Below are 21,304 nucleotides of genomic sequence, written 5' to 3'. Positions count from 1 at the left end.
CGTTTTCTACGATAGAAGTGCGAAGGTTATGTTAGGTTGAGTTATGTTAGTTTAAGCTAGGTAGCGTCGTGAAACCACCAAAAACGACGTCATCTAACGAGATAGTGTTGTTTTATTGCGAGTACGAAACTGCGATAGGTAAAATGTTGTGAAAGCACACAAAACGGCATGAACAAGCCAAATACTGCGTGTTGTACCGTTACAAGTGCGAAACTGCTATATTGTGACACTCTCGGTAAAGCGCATGCAAGTATCGTGAAACCTTAAAGAACGATGTCATTTAGCGAGATACAGCGTTCTGTACTGTAATAAGTTGGTGAGAAACTGTGAGGTCAAGCAAATATCGTAATTGTGAACGAAACAGTGTAATTGAGCGTCTTTAGATACAAGTGCGAATGTTAGGTTAGGTTGACATATCCACCGTCGTAAAACCGCATTAAACAATGTCACTTAGTGAGATGTAGTGTTTTTCAACATTACAAGTCGGCAACTACGATATCTAATATGAAAGGGCATGAAACCGTCGTAATCTTGTAGAAAACATTGTAAAGTTGCGAGTAAAACGTTTTCTAACGATAGAAGTGCGAAGGTTAGGTTAGGTTAGGTTAGTTTAAGCTAGGTAGCGTCACGAAACTACCAAAAACGACGTCATCTAACGAGATAGTGTTGTTTTATTGCGAGTAATAAACTGCGATAGGTGAAATGTGAAAGCACACAAAACGGCATGAACAAGCCAAATACTGCGTGTTCTACCGTTACAAGTGCGCAACTGCTATATTGTGATATTCTCGTTCAAGCGCATGCAAGCATCGTGAAACCTTAAAGAACAATGTCATTTAGCGAGATACAGCGTTCTGTACTGCAATAAGTTGGTGAAAAACTGTGAGGTTATGCAAATATCGTAATTGTGAACGAAACAGTGTAATGGAGCGTTTTTCAATACAAGTACGAATGTTAGGTTAGGTTAAGATATGAACCGTCGTAAAACCGCTTTAAACAATGTCACTTAGTGAGATGCAGTGTTTTTCACCATTACAAGCCGGGAACTGCGATATCTAATGTGAAAGCGCTTGCAAACGTCGTTAGGTTAGGTTAGGTTACGTTACGTTAGGTTAGGTTAGGTTAGGTTAGGTTAGGTTAGGTTAGGTTAGGTTATGTTAGGTTAGGTTGGGTTAGGTTAGGTTAGGTTACGTTAGGTTGAGGTATGAACCGTCGTAAAACCGCTATAAACAATGTCACTTAGTGAGATGCAGTGTTTTTCACCTTTACAAGTTGGGAACTGCAATATCTAATGTGAAAGCGCTTGAAACCGTCGTAATGTTGTAGAAAGCAAGGTAAAGTAGCGAGTAAAACGTTTTCTAACGATAGAAGTGCGAAGGTTATGTTAGGTTGAGTTATGTTAGTTTAAGCTATGTAGCGTCGTGAAACCACCAAAAACGACGTCATCTAACGAGATAGTGTTGTTTTATTGCGAGTACGAAACTGCGATAGGTAAAATGTTGTGAAAGCACACAAAACGGCATGAACAAGCCAAATACTGCGTGTTGTACCGTTACAAGTGCGAAACTGCTATGTTGTGACATTCTCGTTAAAGCGCATGCAAGCATCGTGAAACCTTAAAGAACGATGTCATTTAGCGAGATACAGCGTTCTGTACTGCAATAAGTTGGTGAAAAACTGTGAGGTTATGCAAATATCGTAATTGTGAACGAAACAGTGTAATAGAGCGTTTTTCAATACAAGTACGAATGTTAGGTTATGTTAAGATATGAACCGTCGTAAAACCACATTAAACAATGTCACTTAGTGAGATGCAGTGTTTTTCACCATTACAAGTCGGGAACTGCGATTTCTAATGTGAAAGCGCTTGCAAACGTCGTTAGGTTAGGTTAGGTTAGGTTAGGTTGGGTTAGGTTAGGTTTGGTTAGGTTAGGTTAAGATATGAACCGCGCTAAAACCGCATTAAACAATGTCACTTAGTGAGATGCAGTGTTTTTCACCATTACAAGTCGGGAACTGCGATATCTAATGTGAAAGCGCTTGCAAACGTCGTTAGGTTAGGTTAGGTTAGGTTAGGTTAGGTTGGGTTAGGTTAGGTTAGGTTAGGTTAGGTTAAGATATGAACCGCGCTAAAACCGCATTAAACAATGTCACTTAGTGAGGTGCTGTGTTTTTCACCATTACAAGTCGGGAACTGCGATATCTAAAGTGAAAGCGCATGAAACCGTCGTAATCTTGTAGAAAACATTGTAAAGTAGCGAATAAAACGTTTTCTAACGATAGAAGTGCGAAGGTTAGGTTAGTTCGAGCTACGTAGCGTCGTGAAACCACCAAAAACGATGTCATCTAACGAGATAGTGTTGTTTTATTGCGAGTACGAAACTGCGATAGGTGAAATATTGTGAAAGCACACAAAATGGCATAAACTAGCCAGATACTGCGTCTTGTGCCGTTACAAGTGCGAAACTGCTTTATTGTGATATTCTCGTTAAAGCGCATGCGAGTATCGTGAAACCTTAAAGAACGATGTCATTTAGCGAGATACAGCGTTCTGTACTGCAATAAGTTGGTGAAAAACTGTGAGGTTATGCAAATATCGTAATTGTGAACGAAACAGTGTAATAGAGCGTTTTTCAATACAAGTACGAATGTTAGGTTAGGTTAAGATATGAACCGTCGTAAAACCGCATTAAACAGTGTCACTTAGTGAGATGCAGTGTTTTTCACCATTACAAGTCGGGAACTGCGATATCTAATGTGAAAGCGCTTTCAAACGTCGTTAGGTTAGGTTACGTTAGGTTAGGTTAGGTTAGGTTACGTTAGGTTAGGTTTGGTTAGGTTAGGTTAGGTTAGGTTATGTTAGGTTAGGTTAGGTTAGGTTAGGTTAGGTTAGGTTAAGATATGAACCGCGCTAAAACCGCATTAAACAATGTCACTTAGTGAGATGCAGTGTTTTTCACCTTTACAAGTTGAGAACTGCGATATCTAATGTGAAAGCGCTTGAAACCGTCGTAATGTTGTAGAAAGCAATGTAAAGTAGCGAGTAAAACGTTTTCTACGATAGAAGTGCGAAGGTTATGTTAGGTTGAGTTATGTTAGTTTAAGCTAGGTAGCGTCGTGAAACCACCAAAAACGACGTCATCTAACGAGATAGTGTTGTTTTATTGCGAGTACGAAACTGCGATAGGTAAAATGTTGTGAAAGCACACAAAACGGCATGAACAAGCCAAATACTGCGTGTTGTACCGTTACAAGTGCGAAACTGCTATGTTGTGACATTCTCGGTAAAGCGCATGCAAGTATCGTGAAACCTTAAAGAACGATGTCATTTAGCGAGATACAGCGTTCTGTACTGTAATAAGTTGGTGAGAAACTGTGAGGTCAAGCAAATATCGTAATTGTGAACGAAACAGTGTAATTGAGCGTCTTTAGATACAAGTGCGATTGTTAGGTTAGGTTGACATATCAACCGTCGTAAAACCGCATTAAACAATGTCACTTAGTGAGATGTAGTGTTTTTCAACATTACAAGTTGGCAACTACGATATCTAATGTGAAAGCGCATGAAACCGTCGTAATCTTGTGAAAAACATTGTAAAGTTGCGAGTAAAACGTTTTCTAACGATAGAAGTGCGAAGGTTAGGTTAGGTTAGGTTAGTTTAAGCTAGGTAGCGTCGAGAAACTACCAAAAACGACGTCATCTAACGAGATAGTGTTGTTTTATTGCGAGTATTGAACTGCGATAGGTGAAGTGTTGTGAAAGCACACAAAACGGCATGAACAAGCCAAATACTGCGTGTTCTACCGTTACAAGTGCGAAACTGCTATATTGTGATATTCTCGTTAAAGCGCATGCAAACATCGTGAAACCTTAAAGAACAATGTCATTTAGCGAGATACAGCGTTCTGTACTGCAATAAGTTGGTGAAAAACTGTGAGGTTATGCAAATATCGTAATTGTGAACGAAACAGTGTAATAGAGCGTTTTTCAATACAAGTACGAATGTTAGGTTATGTTAAGATATGAACCGTCGTAAAACCACATTAAACAATGTCACTTAGTGAGATGCAGTGTTTTTCACCATTACAAGTCGGGAACTGCGATATCTAATGTGAATGCGCTTGCAAACGTCGTTAGGTTAGGTTAGGTTAGGTTAGGTTAGGTTAGGTTAGGTTAGGTTAAGATATGAACCGTCGTAAAACCACATTAAACAATGTCACTTAGTGAGATGCAGTGTTTTTCACCATTACAAGTCGGGAACTGCGATATCTAATGTGAATGCGCTTGCAAACGTCGTTAGGTTAGGTTAGGTTAGGTTAGGTTACGTTAGGTTAGGTTTGGTTAGGTTAGGTTAGGTTAGGTTAGGTTGGGTTAGGTTAGGTTAGGTTACGTTAGGTTAAGGTATGAACCGTCGTAAAACCGCATTACACAATGTCACTTAGTGAGATGCAGTGTTTTTCACCTTTACAAGTTGGGAACTGCAATATCTAATGTGAAAGCGCTTGAAACCGTCGTAATGTTGTAGAAAGCGAGGTAAAGTAGCGAGTAAAACGTTTTCTAACGATAGAAGTGCGAAGGTTATGTTAGGTTGAGTTATGTTAGTTTAAGCTATGTAGCGTCGTGAAACCACCAAAAACGACGTCATCTAACGAGATAATGTTGTTTTATTGCGAGTACGAAACTGCGATAGGTAAAATGTTGTGAAAGCACACAAAACGGCATGAACAAGCCAAATACTGCGTGTTGTACCGTTACAAGTGCGAAACTGCTATGTTGTGACATTCTCGTTAAAGCGCATGCAAGCATCGTGAAACCTTAAAGAACGATGTCATTTAGCGAGATACAGCGTTCTGTACTGCAATAAGTTGGTGAAAAACTGTGAGGTTATGCAAATATCGTAATTGTGAACGAAACAGTGTAATAGAGCGTTTTTCAATACAAGTACGAATGTTAGGTTATGTTATGAACCGTCGTAAAACCGCATTAAACAATGTCACTTAGTGAGATGCAGTGTTTTTCACCATTACAAGTCGGGAACTGCGATTTCTAATGTGAAAGCGCTTGCAAACGTCGTTAGGTTAGGTTAGGTTAGGTTAGGTTAGGTTAGGTTAGGTTAGGTTAGGTTAGGTTGGGTTAGGTTAGGTTAGGTTAGGTTAGGTTAAGATATGAACCGCGCTAAAACCGCATTAAACAATGTCACTTAGTGAGGTGCTGTGTTTTTCACCATTACAAGTCGGGAACTGCGATATCTAAAGTGAAAGCGCATGAAACCGTCGTAATCTTGTAGAAAACATTGTAAAGTAGCGAATAAAACGTTTTCTAACGATAGAAGTGCGAAGGTTAGGTTAGTTTGAGCTACGTAGCGTCGTGAAACCACCAAAAACGATGTCATCTAACGAGATAGTGTTGTTTTATTGCGAGTACGAAACTGCGATAGGTGAAATATTGTGAAAGCACACAAAATGGCATAAACTAGCCAGATACTGCGTCTTGTGTCGTTACAAGTGCGAAACTGCTTTATTGTGATATTCTCGTTAAAGCGCATGCAAGAATCGTGAAACCTTAAAGAACGATGTCATTTAGCGAGATACAGCGTTCTGTACTCTAATAAGTTGGTGAGAAACTGTGAGGTCAAGCAAATATCGTAATTGTGAACGAAACAGTGTAATTGAGCGTCTTTGGATACAAGTGCGAATGTTAGGTTAGGTTAAGATATGAACCGTCGTAAAAACGCATAAAAAAATGTCACTCAGTGAGATGCAGTGTTTTTCACCATTACAAGTCGGGAACTGCGATATCTAATGTGAAAGCGCTTGCAACCGTCGTCAGGTTAGGTTAGGTTAGGTTAGGTTAGGTTAGGTTAGGTTACGTTAGGTTAGGTTAGGTTAGGTTAGGTTAGATTAGGTTAGGTTGGGTGGAGTTGGGTTAGGTTGGGTTAGGTTAGGTTTGGTTAGGTTAAGATATGAACCGCGCTAAAACCGCATTAAACAATGTCACTTAGTGAGATGCTGTGTTTTTCACCATTACAAGTCGGGAACTGCGATATCTAATGTGAAAGCGCATGAAACCGTCGTAATCTTGTAGAAAACATTGTAAAGTAGCGAATAAAACGTTTTCTAACGATAGAAGTGCGAAGGTTAGGTTAGTTTGAGCTACGTAGCGTCGTGAAACCACCAAAAACGATGTCATCTAACGAGATAGTGTTGTTTTATTGCGAGTACGAAACTGCGATAGGTGAAATATTGTAAAAGCACACAAAATGGCATAAACTAGCCAGATACTGCGTCTTGTGTCGTTACAAGTGCGAAACTGCTTTATTGTGATATTCTCGTTAAAGCGCATGCAAGTATCGTGAAACCTTAAAGAACGATGTCATTTAGCGAGATACAGCGTTCTGTACTGTAATAAGTTGGTGAGAAACTGTGAGGTCAAGCAAATATCGTAATTGTGAACGAAACAGTGTAATTGAGCGTCTTTGGATACAAGTGCGAATGTTAGGTTAGGTTAAGATATGAACCGTCGTAAAACCGCATTAAACAATGTCACTCAGTGAGATGCAGTGTTTTTCACCATTACAAGTCGGGAACTGCGGTATCTAATGTGAAAGCGCTTGCAACCGTCGTTAGGTTAGGTTAGGTTACGTTAGGTTAGGTTACGTTAGGTTAGGTTAGGTTAGGTTTGGTTAGGTTAGGTTAGGTTAGGTTAGGGTATGTTAGGTAAGGTTTGGTTAGGTTAGGTTAGGTTAGGTTGGGTTAGGTAAGGTTAGGTTAGGTTAAGATATGAACCGCGCTAAAACCGCATTAAACAATGTCACTTAGTGAGATGCTGTGTTTTTCACCATTACAAGTCGGGAACTGCGATATCTAATGTGAAAGCGCATGAAACCGTCGTAATCTTGTAGAAAACATTGTAAAGTAGCGAATAAAACGTTTTTTAACGATAGAAGTGCGAAGGTTCGGTTAGTTTGAGCTAGGTAGCGTCGTGAAACCACCAAAAACGATGTCATCTAACGAGATAGTGTTGTTTTATTGCGAGTACGAAACTGCGATAGGTGAAATATTGTGAAAGCACACAAAATGGCATAAACTAGCCAGATACTGCGTCTTGTGTCGTTACAAGTGCGAAACTGCTTTATTGTGATATTCTTGTTAAAGGCATGCAAGTATCGTGTAACCTTAAAGAACGATGTCATTTAGCGAGATACAGCGTTCTGTACTGTAATAAGTTGGTGAGAAACTGTGAGGTCAAGCAAATATCGTAATTGTGAACGAAACAGTGTAATTGAGCGTCTTTGGATACAAGTGCGAATGTTAGGTTAGGTTAAGATATGAACCGTCGTAAAACCGCATTAAACAATGTCACTTAGTGAGATGTAGTGTTTTTCAACATTACAAGTCGGCAACTACGATATCTAATGTGAAAGCACATGAAACCGTCGTAATCTTGTAGAAAACATTGTAAAGTTGCGAGTAAAACGTTTTCTAACGATAGAAGTGCGAAGGTTAGGTTAGGTTAGATTAGTTTAAGCTAGGTAGCGTCGTGAAACTACCAAAAACGACGTCATCTAACGAGATAGTGTTGTTTTATTGCGAGTATTAAACTGTGATAGGTCAGATGTTGTGAAAGCACACAAAACGGCATGAACAAGCCAAATACTGCGTGTTCTACCGTTACAAGTGCGAAACTGCTATATTGTGATATTCTCGTTAAAGCGCATGCAAGCATCGTGAAACCTTAAAGAACAATGTCATTTTGCGAGATACAGCGTTCTGTACTGCAAAAAGTTGGTGAAAAACTGTGAGGTTATGCAAATATCGTAATTGTGAACGAAACAGTGTAATAGAGCGTTTTTCAATACAAGTACGAATGTTAGGTTAGGTTAAGATATGAACCGTCGTAAAACCGCATTAAACAATGTCACTTAGTGAGATGCAGTGTTTTTCACCATTACAAGTCGGGAACTGCGATATCTAATGTGAAAGCGCTTGCAAACGTCGTTAGGTTAGGTTAGGTTAGGTTAGGTTAGGTTACGTTAGGTTAGGTTTGGTTAGGTTAGGTTAGGTTAGGTTAGGTTAGGTTATGTTAGGTTAGGTTGGGTTAGGTTAGGTTAGGTTACGCTAGGTTAAGGTATGAACCATCGTAAAACCGCATTAAACAATGTCACTTAGTGAGATGCAGTGTTTTTCACCTTTACAAGTTGGGAACTGCGATATCTAATGTGAAAGCGCTTTAAACCATCGTAATGTTGTAGAAAGCAATGTAAAGTTGCGAGTAAAATATTTTCTAACGATAGAAGTGCGAAGGTTAGGTTAGGTTAGGTTAGTTTAAGCTAGGTAGCGTCGTGAAACTACCAAAAACGACGTCATCTAACGAGATAGTGTTGTTTTATTGCGAGTATTAAACTGCGATAGGTGAAATGTCGTGAAAGCACACAAAACGGCATGAACAAGCCAAATACTGCGTGTTCTACCGTTACAAGTGCGAAACTGCTATATTGTGATATTCTCGTTAAAGCGCATGCAAGCATCGTGAAACCTTAAAGAACAATGTCATTTAGCGAGATACAGCGTTCTGTACTGCAATAAGTTGGTGAAAAACTGTGAGGTTATGCAAATATCGTAATTGTGAACATAACAGTGTAATAGAGCGTTTTTAGATACAAGTGCGAATGTCAGGTTAGGTTAAGATATGAACCGTCGTAAAACCACATTAAACAATGTTACTTAGTGTGATGCAGTGTTTTTCACCATTACAAGTCGGGAACTGCGATATCTAATGTGAAAGCGCTTGCAAACGTCGTTAGGTTATGTTAGGTTAGGTTAGGTTAGGTTAGGTTAGGTTACGTTAGGTTAGGTTAGGTTAGGTTAGGTTAGATTAGGTTAGGTTGGGTGGAGTTGGGTTAGGTTGGGTTAGGTTAGGTTAGGTTAGGTTAAGATATGAACCGCGCTAAAACCGCATTAAACAATGTCACTTAGTGAGATGCTGTGTTTTTCACCATTACAAGTCGGGAACTGCGATATCTAATGTGAAAGCGCATGAAACCGTCGTAATCTTGTAGAAAACATTGTAAAGTAGCGAATAAAACGTTTTCTAACGATAGAAGTGCGAAGGTTAGGTTAGTTTGAGCTACGTAGCGTCGTGAAACCACCAAAAACGATGTCATCTAACGAGATAGTGTTGTTTTATTGCGAGTACGAAACTGCGATAGGTGAAATATTGTAAAAGCACACAAAATGGCATAAACTAGCCAGATACTGCGTCTTGTGTCGTTACAAGTGCGAAACTGCTTTATTGTGATATTCTCGTTAAAGCGCATGCAAGTATCGTGAAACCTTAAAGAACGATGTCATTTAGCGAGATACAGCGTTCTGTACTGTAATAAGTTGGTGAGAAACTGTGAGGTCAAGCAAATATCGTAATTGTGAACGAAACAGTGTAATTGAGCGTCTTTGGATACAAGTGCGAATGTTAGGTTAGGTTAAGATATGAACCGTCGTAAAACCGCATTAAACAATGTCACTCAGTGAGATGCAGTGTTTTTCACCATTACAAGTCGGGAACTGCGGTATCTAATGTGAAAGCGCTTGCAACCGTCGTTAGGTTAGGTTAGGTTACGTTAGGTTAGGTTACGTTAGGTTAGGTTAGGTTAGGTTTGGTTAGGTTAGGTTAGGTTAGGTTAGGGTATGTTAGGTAAGGTTTGGTTAGGTTAGGTTAGGTTAGGTTGGGTTAGGTAAGGTTAGGTTAGGTTAAGATTTGAACCGCGCTAAAACCGCATTAAACAATGTCACTTAGTGAGATGCTGTGTTTTTCACCATTACAAGTCGGGAACTGCGATATCTAATGTGAAAGCGCATGAAACCGTCGTAATCTTGTAGAAAACATTGTAAAGTAGCGAATAAAACGTTTTCTAACGGTAGAAGTGCGAAGGTTCGGTTAGTTTGAGCTAGGTAGCGTCGTGAAACCACCAAAAACGATGTCATCTAACGAGATAGTGTTGTTTTATTGCGAGTACGAAACTGCGATAGGTGAAATGTCGTGAAAGCACACAAAACGGCATGAACAAGCCAAATACTGCGTGTTCTACTGTTACAAGTGCGAAACTGCTATATTGTGATATTCTCGTTAAAGCGCATGCAAGCATCGTGAAACCTTAAAGAACAATGTCATTTAGCGAGATACAGCGTTCTGTACTGCAATAAGTTGGTGAAAAACTGTGAGGTTATGCAAATATCGTAATTGTGAACATAACAGTGTAATAGAGCGTTTTTAGATACAAGTGCGAATGTCAGGTTAGGTTAAGATATGAACCGTCGTAAAACCACATTAAACAATGTCACTTAGTGAGATGCAGTGTTTTTCACCATTACAAGTCGGGAACTGCGATATTTAATGTGAAAGCGCTTGCAAACGTCGTTAGGTTATGTTAGGTTAGGTTAGGTTAGGTTAGGTTAGGTTAGGTTAGGTTACGTTAGGTTAGGTTAGGTTAGGTTAGATTAGGTTAGGTTGGGTTGAGTTGGGTTAGGTTGGGTTAGGTTAGGTTAGGTTAGGTTAAGATATGAACCGCGCTAAAACCGCATTAAACAATGTCACTTAGTAAGATGCTGTGTTTTTCACCATTACAAATCGGGAACTGCGATATCTAATGTGAGAGCGCATGAAACCGTCGTAATCTTGTAGAAAACATTGTAAAGTAGCGAATAAAACGTTTTCTAACAATAGAAGTGCGAAGGTTAGGTTAGTTTGAGCTAGGTAGCGTCGTGAAACCACCAAAAACGATGTCATCTAACGAGATAGTGTTGTTTTATTGCGAGTACGAAACTGGGATAGGTGAAATATTGGGAAAGCGCACAAAAAGGCATGAACTAGCCAGATACTGCGTCTTGTGCTGTTACAAGTGCGAAACTGCTTTATTGTGATATTCTCGTTAAAGCGCATGCAAGTATCGTGAAACCTTAAAGAACGATGTCATTTAGCGAGATACAGCGTTCTGTACTGTAATAAGTTGGTGAGAAACTGTGAGGTCAAGCAAATATCGTAATTGTGAACGAAACAGTGTAATTGAGCGTATTTAGATACAAGTGCGAATGTTAGGTTAGGTTAAGATATGAACCGCGCTAAAACCGCATTAAACAATGTCACTTAGTAAGATGCTGTGTTTTTCACCATTACAAGTCGGGAACTGCGATATCTAATGTGAAAGCGCATGAAACCGTCGTAATCCTTAGAAAACATTGTAAAGTAGCGAATAAAACGTTTTCTAACGATAGAAGTGCGAAGGTTAGGTTAGTTTGAGCTACGTAGCGTCGTGAAACCACCAAAAACGATGTCATCTCACGAGATAGTGTTGTTTTATTGCGAGTACGAAACTGCGATAGGTGAAATATTGTGAAAGCACACAAAATGGCATAAACTAGCCAGATACTGCGTCTTGTGTCGTTACAAGTGCGAAACTGCTTTATTGTGATATTCTCGTTAAAGCGCATGCAAGTATCGTGAAACCTTAAAGAACGATGTCATTTAGCGAGATACAGCGTTCTGTACTGTAATAAGTTGGTGAGAAACTGTGAGGTCAAGCAAATATCGTAATTGTGAACGAAACAGTGTAATTGAGCGTCTTTGGATACAAGTGCGAATGTTAGGTTAGGTTGACATATCAACCGTCGTAAAACCGCATTAAACAATGTCACTTAGTGAGATGCAGTGTTTTTCACCATTAAAAGTGGGGAACTGCAATATCTAATGTGAAAGCGCATGAAACCATCGTAATCTTGTAGAAAACATTGTAAAGTTGCGAGTAAAACGTTTTCTAACGATAGAAGTGCGAAGGTTAGGTTAGGTTAGGTTAGTTTAAGCTAGGTAGCGTCGTGAAACTACCAAAAACGACGTCATCTAACGAGATAGTGTTGTTTTATTGCGAGTATTAAACTGCGATAGGTGAAATGTTGTGAAAGCACACAAAACGGCATGAACAAGCCAAATACTGCGTGTTCTACCGTTACAAGTGCGAAACTGCTATATTGTGATATTCTCGTTAAAGCGCATGCAAGCATCGTGAAACCTTAAAGAACAATGTCATTTAGCGAGATACAGCGTTCTGTACTGCAATAAGTTGGTGAAAAACTGTGAGGTTATGCAAATATCGTAATTGTGAACGAAACAGTGTAATAGAGCGTTTTTCAATACAAGTACGAATGTTAGGTTATGTTAAGATATGAACCGTCGTAAAACCACATTAAACAATGTCACTTAGTGAGATGCAGTGTTTTTCACCATTACAAGTCGGGAACTGCGATATCTAATGTGAATGCGCTTGCAAACGTCGTTAGGTTAGGTTAGGTTAGGTTAGGTTAGGTTAGGTTAGGTTAGGTTAAGATATGAACCGTCGTAAAACCACATTAAACAATGTCACTTAGTGAGATGCAGTGTTTTTCACCATTACAAGTCGGGAACTGCGATATCTAATGTGAATGCGCTTGCAAACGTCGTTAGGTTAGGTTAGGTTAGGTTAGGTTACGTTAGGTTAGGTTTGGTTAGGTTAGGTTAGGTTAGGTTAGGTTGGGTTAGGTTAGGTTAGGTTACGTTAGGTTAAGGTATGAACCGTCGTAAAACCGCATTACACAATGTCACTTAGTGAGATGCAGTGTTTTTCACCTTTACAAGTTGGGAACTGCAATATCTAATGTGAAAGCGCTTGAAACCGTCGTAATGTTGTAGAAAGCGAGGTAAAGTAGCGAGTAAAACGTTTTCTAACGATAGAAGTGCGAAGGTTATGTTAGGTTGAGTTATGTTAGTTTAAGCTATGTAGCGTCGTGAAACCACCAAAAACGACGTCATCTAACGAGATAATGTTGTTTTATTGCGAGTACGAAACTGCGATAGGTAAAATGTTGTGAAAGCACACAAAACGGCATGAACAAGCCAAATACTGCGTGTTGTACCGTTACAAGTGCGAAACTGCTATGTTGTGACATTCTCGTTAAAGCGCATGCAAGCATCGTGAAACCTTAAAGAACGATGTCATTTAGCGAGATACAGCGTTCTGTACTGCAATAAGTTGGTGAAAAACTGTGAGGTTATGCAAATATCGTAATTGTGAACGAAACAGTGTAATAGAGCGTTTTTCAATACAAGTACGAATGTTAGGTTATGTTATGAACCGTCGTAAAACCGCATTAAACAATGTCACTTAGTGAGATGCAGTGTTTTTCACCATTACAAGTCGGGAACTGCGATTTCTAATGTGAAAGCGCTTGCAAACGTCGTTAGGTTAGGTTAGGTTAGGTTAGGTTAGGTTAGGTTAGGTTAGGTTAGGTTAGGTTGGGTTAGGTTAGGTTAGGTTAGGTTAGGTTAAGATATGAACCGCGCTAAAACCGCATTAAACAATGTCACTTAGTGAGGTGCTGTGTTTTTCACCATTACAAGTCGGGAACTGCGATATCTAAAGTGAAAGCGCATGAAACCGTCGTAATCTTGTAGAAAACATTGTAAAGTAGCGAATAAAACGTTTTCTAACGATAGAAGTGCGAAGGTTAGGTTAGTTTGAGCTACGTAGCGTCGTGAAACCACCAAAAACGATGTCATCTAACGAGATAGTGTTGTTTTATTGCGAGTACGAAACTGCGATAGGTGAAATATTGTGAAAGCACACAAAATGGCATAAACTAGCCAGATACTGCGTCTTGTGTCGTTACAAGTGCGAAACTGCTTTATTGTGATATTCTCGTTAAAGCGCATGCAAGAATCGTGAAACCTTAAAGAACGATGTCATTTAGCGAGATACAGCGTTCTGTACTCTAATAAGTTGGTGAGAAACTGTGAGGTCAAGCAAATATCGTAATTGTGAACGAAACAGTGTAATTGAGCGTCTTTGGATACAAGTGCGAATGTTAGGTTAGGTTAAGATATGAACCGTCGTAAAAACGCATAAAAAAATGTCACTCAGTGAGATGCAGTGTTTTTCACCATTACAAGTCGGGAACTGCGATATCTAATGTGAAAGCGCTTGCAACCGTCGTCAGGTTAGGTTAGGTTAGGTTAGGTTAGGTTAGGTTAGGTTACGTTAGGTTAGGTTAGGTTAGGTTAGGTTAGATTAGGTTAGGTTGGGTGGAGTTGGGTTAGGTTGGGTTAGGTTAGGTTTGGTTAGGTTAAGATATGAACCGCGCTAAAACCGCATTAAACAATGTCACTTAGTGAGATGCTGTGTTTTTCACCATTACAAGTCGGGAACTGCGATATCTAATGTGAAAGCGCATGAAACCGTCGTAATCTTGTAGAAAACATTGTAAAGTAGCGAATAAAACGTTTTCTAACGATAGAAGTGCGAAGGTTAGGTTAGTTTGAGCTACGTAGCGTCGTGAAACCACCAAAAACGATGTCATCTAACGAGATAGTGTTGTTTTATTGCGAGTACGAAACTGCGATAGGTGAAATATTGTAAAAGCACACAAAATGGCATAAACTAGCCAGATACTGCGTCTTGTGTCGTTACAAGTGCGAAACTGCTTTATTGTGATATTCTCGTTAAAGCGCATGCAAGTATCGTGAAACCTTAAAGAACGATGTCATTTAGCGAGATACAGCGTTCTGTACTGTAATAAGTTGGTGAGAAACTGTGAGGTCAAGCAAATATCGTAATTGTGAACGAAACAGTGTAATTGAGCGTCTTTGGATACAAGTGCGAATGTTAGGTTAGGTTAAGATATGAACCGTCGTAAAACCGCATTAAACAATGTCACTCAGTGAGATGCAGTGTTTTTCACCATTACAAGTCGGGAACTGCGGTATCTAATGTGAAAGCGCTTGCAACCGTCGTTAGGTTAGGTTAGGTTACGTTAGGTTAGGTTACGTTAGGTTAGGTTAGGTTAGGTTTGGTTAGGTTAGGTTAGGTTAGGTTAGGGTATGTTAGGTAAGGTTTGGTTAGGTTAGGTTAGGTTAGGTTGGGTTAGGTAAGGTTAGGTTAGGTTAAGATATGAACCGCGCTAAAACCGCATTAAACAATGTCACTTAGTGAGATGCTGTGTTTTTCACCATTACAAGTCGGGAACTGCGATATCTAATGTGAAAGCGCATGAAACCGTCGTAATCTTGTAGAAAACATTGTAAAGTAGCGAATAAAACGTTTTTTAACGATAGAAGTGCGAAGGTTCGGTTAGTTTGAGCTAGGTAGCGTCGTGAAACCACCAAAAACGATGTCATCTAACGAGATAGTGTTGTTTTATTGCGAGTACGAAACTGCGATAGGTGAAATATTGTGAAAGCACACAAAATGGCATAAACTAGCCAGATACTGCGTCTTGTGTCGTTACAAGTGCGAAACTGCTTTATTGTGATATTCTTGTTAAAGGCATGCAAGTATCGTGTAACCTTAAAGAACGATGTCATTTAGCGAGATACAGCGTTCTGTACTGTAATAAGTTGGTGAGAAACTGTGAGGTCAAGCAAATATCGTAATTGTGAACGAAACAGTGTAATTGAGCGTCTTTGGATACAAGTGCGAATGTTAGGTTAGGTTAAGATATGAACCGTCGTAAAACCGCATTAAACAATGTCACTTAGTGAGATGTAGTGTTTTTCAACATTACAAGTCGGCAACTACGATATCTAATGTGAAAGCACATGAAACCGTCGTAATCTTGTAGAAAACATTGTAAAGTTGCGAGTAAAACGTTTTCTAACGATAGAAGTGCGAAGGTTAGGTTAGGTTAGATTAGTTTAAGCTAGGTAGCGTCGTGAAACTACCAAAAACGACGTCATCTAACGAGATAGTGTTGTTTTATTGCGAGTATTAAACTGTGATAGGTCAGATGTTGTGAAAGCACACAAAACGGCATGAACAAGCCAAATACTGCGTGTTCTACCGTTACAAGTGCGAAACTGCTATATTGTGATATTCTCGTTAAAGCGCATGCAAGCATCGTGAAACCTTAAAGAACAATGTCATTTTGCGAGATACAGCGTTCTGTACTGCAAAAAGTTGGTGAAAAACTGTGAGGTTATGCAAATATCGTAATTGTGAACGAAACAGTGTAATAGAGCGTTTTTCAATACAAGTACGAATGTTAGGTTAGGTTAAGATATGAACCGTCGTAAAACCGCATTAAACAATGTCACTTAGTGAGATGCAGTGTTTTTCACCATTACAAGTCGGGAACTGCGATATCTAATGTGAAAGCGCTTGCAAACGTCGTTAGGTTAGGTTAGGTTAGGTTAGGTTAGGTTACGTTAGGTTAGGTTTGGTTAGGTTAGGTTAGGTTAGGTTAGGTTAGGTTATGTTAGGTTAGGTTGGGTTAGGTTAGGTTAGGTTACGCTAGGTTAAGGTATGAACCATCGTAAAACCGCATTAAACAATGTCACTTAGTGAGATGCAGTGTTTTTCACCTTTACAAGTTGGGAACTGCGATATCTAATGTGAAAGCGCTTTAAACCATCGTAATGTTGTAGAAAGCAATGTAAAGTAGCGAGTAAAACGTTTTCTAACGATAGAAGTGCGAAGGTTTGTTAGGTTGAGTTATGTTAGTTTAAGCTAGGTAGCGTCGTGAAACCACCAAAAACGACGTCATCTAACGAGATAGTGTTGTTTTATTGCGAGTACGAAACTGCGATAGGTAAAATGTGAAAGCACACAAAACGGCATGAACAAGCCAAATACTGCGTGTTGTACCGTTACAAGTGCGAAACTGCTATGTTGTGACATTCTCGGTAAAGCGCACGCAAGTATCGTGAAACCTTAAAGAACGATGTCATTTAGCGAGATACAGCGTTCTGTACTGTAATAAGTTCGTGAGAAACTGTGAGGTCAAGCAAATATCGTAATTGGGAACGAAACAGTGTAATTGAGCGTCTTAAGATACAAGTGCGAATGTTAGGTTAGGTTGACATATCAACCGTCGTAAAACCGCATTAAACAATGTCACTTAGTGAGATGTAGTGTTTTTCAACATTACAAGTCGGGAACTACGATATCTAATGTGAAAGCGCATGAAACCGTCGTAATCTTGTAGAAAACATTGTAAAGTTGCGAGTAAAATATTTTCTAACGATAGAAGTGCGAAGGTTAGGTTAGGTTAGGTTAGTTTAAGCTAGGTAGCGTCGTGAAACTACCAAAAACGACGTCATCTAACGAGATAGTGTTGTTTTATTGCGAGTATTAAACTGCGATAGGTGAAATGTCGTGAAAGCACACAAAACGGCATGAACAAGCCAAATACTGCGTGTTCTACCGTTACAAGTGCGAAACTGCTATATTGTGATATTCTCGTTAAAGCGCATGCAAGCATCGTGAAACCTTAAAGAACAATGTCATTTAGCGAGATACAGCGTTCTGTACTGCAATAAGTTGGTGAAAAACTGTGAGGTTATGCAAATATCGTAATTGTGAACATAACAGTGTAATAGAGCGTTTTTAGATACAAGTGCGAATGTCAGGTTAGGTTAAGATATGAACCGTCGTAAAACCACATTAAACAATGTTACTTAGTGTGATGCAGTGTTTTTCACCATTACAAGTCGGGAACTGCGATATCTAATGTGAAAGCGCTTGCAAACGTCGTTAGGTTATGTTAGGTTAGGTTAGGTTAGGTTAGGTTAGGTTACGTTAGGTTAGGTTAGGTTAGGTTAGGTTAGATTAGGTTAGGTTGGGTGGAGTTGGGTTAGGTTGGGTTAGGTTAGGTTAGGTTAGGTTAAGATATGAACCGCGCTAAAACCGCATTAAACAATGTCACTTAGTGAGATGCTGTGTTTTTCACCATTACAAGTCGGGAACTGCGATATCTAATGTGAAAGCGCATGAAACCGTCGTAATCTTGTAGAAAACATTGTAAAGTAGCGAATAAAACGTTTTCTAACGATAGAAGTGCGAAGGTTAGGTTAGTTTGAGCTACGTAGCGTCGTGAAACCACCAAAAACGATGTCATCTAACGAGATAGTGTTGTTTTATTGCGAGTACGAAACTGCGATAGGTGAAATATTGTAAAAGCACACAAAATGGCATAAACTAGCCAGATACTGCGTCTTGTGTCGTTACAAGTGCGAAACTGCTTTATTGTGATATTCTCGTTAAAGCGCATGCAAGTATCGTGAAACCTTAAAGAACGATGTCATTTAGCGAGATACAGCGTTCTGTACTGTAATAAGTTGGTGAGAAACTGTGAGGTCAAGCAAATATCGTAATTGTGAACGAAACAGTGTAATTGAGCGTCTTTGGATACAAGTGCGAATGTTAGGTTAGGTTAAGATATGAACCGTCGTAAAACCGCATTAAACAATGTCACTCAGTGAGATGCAGTGTTTTTCACCATTACAAGTCGGGAACTGCGGTATCTAATGTGAAAGCGCTTGCAACCGTCGTTAGGTTAGGTTAGGTTACGTTAGGTTAGGTTACGTTAGGTTAGGTTAGGTTAGGTTTGGTTAGGTTAGGTTAGGTTAGGTTAGGGTATGTTAGGTAAGGTTTGGTTAGGTTAGGTTAGGTTAGGTTGGGTTAGGTAAGGTTAGGTTAGGTTAAGATTTGAACCGCGCTAAAACCGCATTAAACAATGTCACTTAGTGAGATGCTGTGTTTTTCACCATTACAAGTCGGGAACTGCGATATCTAATGTGAAAGCGCATGAAACCGTCGTAATCTTGTAGAAAACATTGTAAAGTAGCGAATAAAACGTTTTCTAACGGTAGAAGTGCGAAGGTTCGGTTAGTTTGAGCTAGGTAGCGTCGTGAAACCACCAAAAACGATGTCATCTAACGAGATAGTGTTGTTTTATTGCGAGTACGAAACTGCGATAGGTGAAATATTGTGAAAGCACACAAAATGGCATAAACTAGCCAGATACTACGTCTTGTGTCGTTACAAGTGCGAAACTGCTTTATTGTGATATTCTTGTTAAAGGCATGCAAGTATCGTGAAACCTTAAAGAACGATGTCATTTAGCGAGATACAGCGTTCTGTACTGTAATAAGTTGGTGAGAAACTGTGAGGTCAAGCAAATATCGTAATTGTGAACGAAACAGTGTAATTGAGCGTCTTTGGATACAAGTGCGAATGTTAGGTTAAGATATGAACCGTCGTAAAACCGCATTAAACAATGTCACTCAGTGAGATGCAGTGTTTTTCACCATTACAAGTCGGGAACTGCGGTATCTAATGTGAAAGCGCTTGCAACCGTCGTTAGGTTAGGTTAGGTTAGGTTAGGTTAGGTTAGGTTACGTTAGGTTAGGTTAGGTTAGGTTTGGTTAGGTTAGGTTAGGTTAGGTTAGGTTAGGGTATGTTAGGTAAGGTTTGGTTAGGTTAGGTTAGGTTAGGTTGGGTTAGGTAAGGTTAGGTTAGGTTAAGATATGAACCGCGCTAAAACCGCATTAAACAATGTCACTTAGTGAGATGCTGTGTTTTTCACCATTACAAGTCGGGAACTGCGATATCTAATGTGAAAGCGCATGAAACCGTCGTAATCTTGTAGAAAACATTGTAAAGTAGCGAATAAAACGTTTTCTAACGATAGAAGTGCGAAGGTGAGGTTAGGTTAGGTTAGTTTAAGCTAGGTAGCGTCGTGAAACTACCAAAAACGACGTCATCTAACGAGATAGTGTTGTTTTATTGCGAGTATTAAACTGCGATAGGTGAAATGTCGTGAAAGCACACAAAACGGCATGAACAAGCCAAATACTGCGTGTTCTACTGTTACAAGTGCGAAACTGCTATATTGTGATATTCTCGTTAAAGCGCATGCAAGCATCGTGAAACCTTAAAGAACAATGTCATTTAGCGAGATACAGCGTTCTGTACTGCAATAAGTTGGTGAAAAACTGTGAGGTTATGCAAATATCGTAATTGTGAACATAACAGTGTAATAGAGCGTTTTTAGATACAAGTGCGAATGTCAGGTAAGGTTAAGATATGAACCGTCGTAAAACCACATTAAACAATGTCACTTAGTGAGATGCAGTGTTTTTCACCATTACAAGTCGGGAACTGCGATATTTAATGTGAAAGCGCTTGCAAACGTCGTTAGGTTATGTTAGGTTAGGTTAGGTTAGGTTAGGTTAGGTTAGGTTAGGTTACGTTAGGTTAGGTTAGGTTAGGTTAGATTAGGTTAGGTTGGGTTGAGTTGGGTTAGGTTGGGTTAGGTTAGGTTAGGTTAGGTTAAGATATGAACCGCGCTAAAACCGCATTAAACAATGTCACTTAGTAAGATGCTGTGTTTTTCACCATTACAAATCGGGAACTGCGATATCTAATGTGAGAGCGCATGAAACCGTCGTAATCTTGTAGAAAACATTGTAAAGTAGCGAATAAAACGTTTTCTAACAATAGAAGTGCGAAGGTTAGGTTAGTTTGAGCTAGGTAGCGTCGTGAAACCACCAAAAACGATGTCATCTAACGAGATAGTGTTGTTTTATTGCGAGTACGAAACTGGGATAGGTGAAATATTGGGAAAGCGCACAAAAAGGCATGAACTAGCCAGATACTGCGTCTTGTGCTGTTACAAGTGCGAAACTGCTTTATTGTGATATTCTCGTTAAAGCGCATGCAAGTATCGTGAAACCTTAAAGAACGATGTCATTTAGCGAGATACAGCGTTCTGTACTGTAATAAGTTGGTGAGAAACTGTGAGGTCAAGCAAATATCGTAATTGTGAACGAAACAGTGTAATTGAGCGTATTTAGATACAAGTGCGAATGTTAGGTTAGGTTAAGATATGAACCGCGCTAAAACCGCATTAAACAATGTCACTTAGTAAGATGCTGTGTTTTTCACCATTACAAGTCGGGAACTGCGATATCTAATGTGAAAGCGCATGAAACCGTCGTAATCCTTAGAAAACATTGTAAAGTAGCGAATAAAACGTTTTCTAACGATAGAAGTGCGAAGGTTAGGTTAGTTTGAGCTACGTAGCGTCGTGAAACCACCAAAAACGATGTCATCTCACGAGATAGTGTTGTTTTATTGCGAGTACGAAACTGCGATAGGTGAAATATTGTGAAAGCACACAAAATGGCATAAACTAGCCAGATACTGCGTCTTGTGTCGTTACAAGTGCGAAACTGCTTTATTGTGATATTCTCGTTAAAGCGCATGCAAGTATCGTGAAACCTTAAAGAACGATGTCATTTAGCGAGATACAGCGTTCTGTACTGTAATAAGTTGGTGAGAAACTGTGAGGTCAAGCAAATATCGTAATTGTGAACGAAACAGTGTAATTGAGCGTCTTTGGATACAAGTGCGAATGTTAGGTTAGGTTGACATATCAACCGTCGTAAAACCGCATTAAACAATGTCACTTAGTGAGATGCAGTGTTTTTCACCATTAAAAGTGG

Source organism: Rhipicephalus microplus, chromosome 1 (assembly GCF_043290135.1).
Source record: "Rhipicephalus microplus isolate Deutch F79 chromosome 1, USDA_Rmic, whole genome shotgun sequence".
In the NCBI taxonomy this organism is placed as follows: Eukaryota; Metazoa; Arthropoda; class Arachnida; order Ixodida; family Ixodidae; genus Rhipicephalus; species Rhipicephalus microplus.
Note: the sequence above shows the minus strand (reverse complement) of the source record.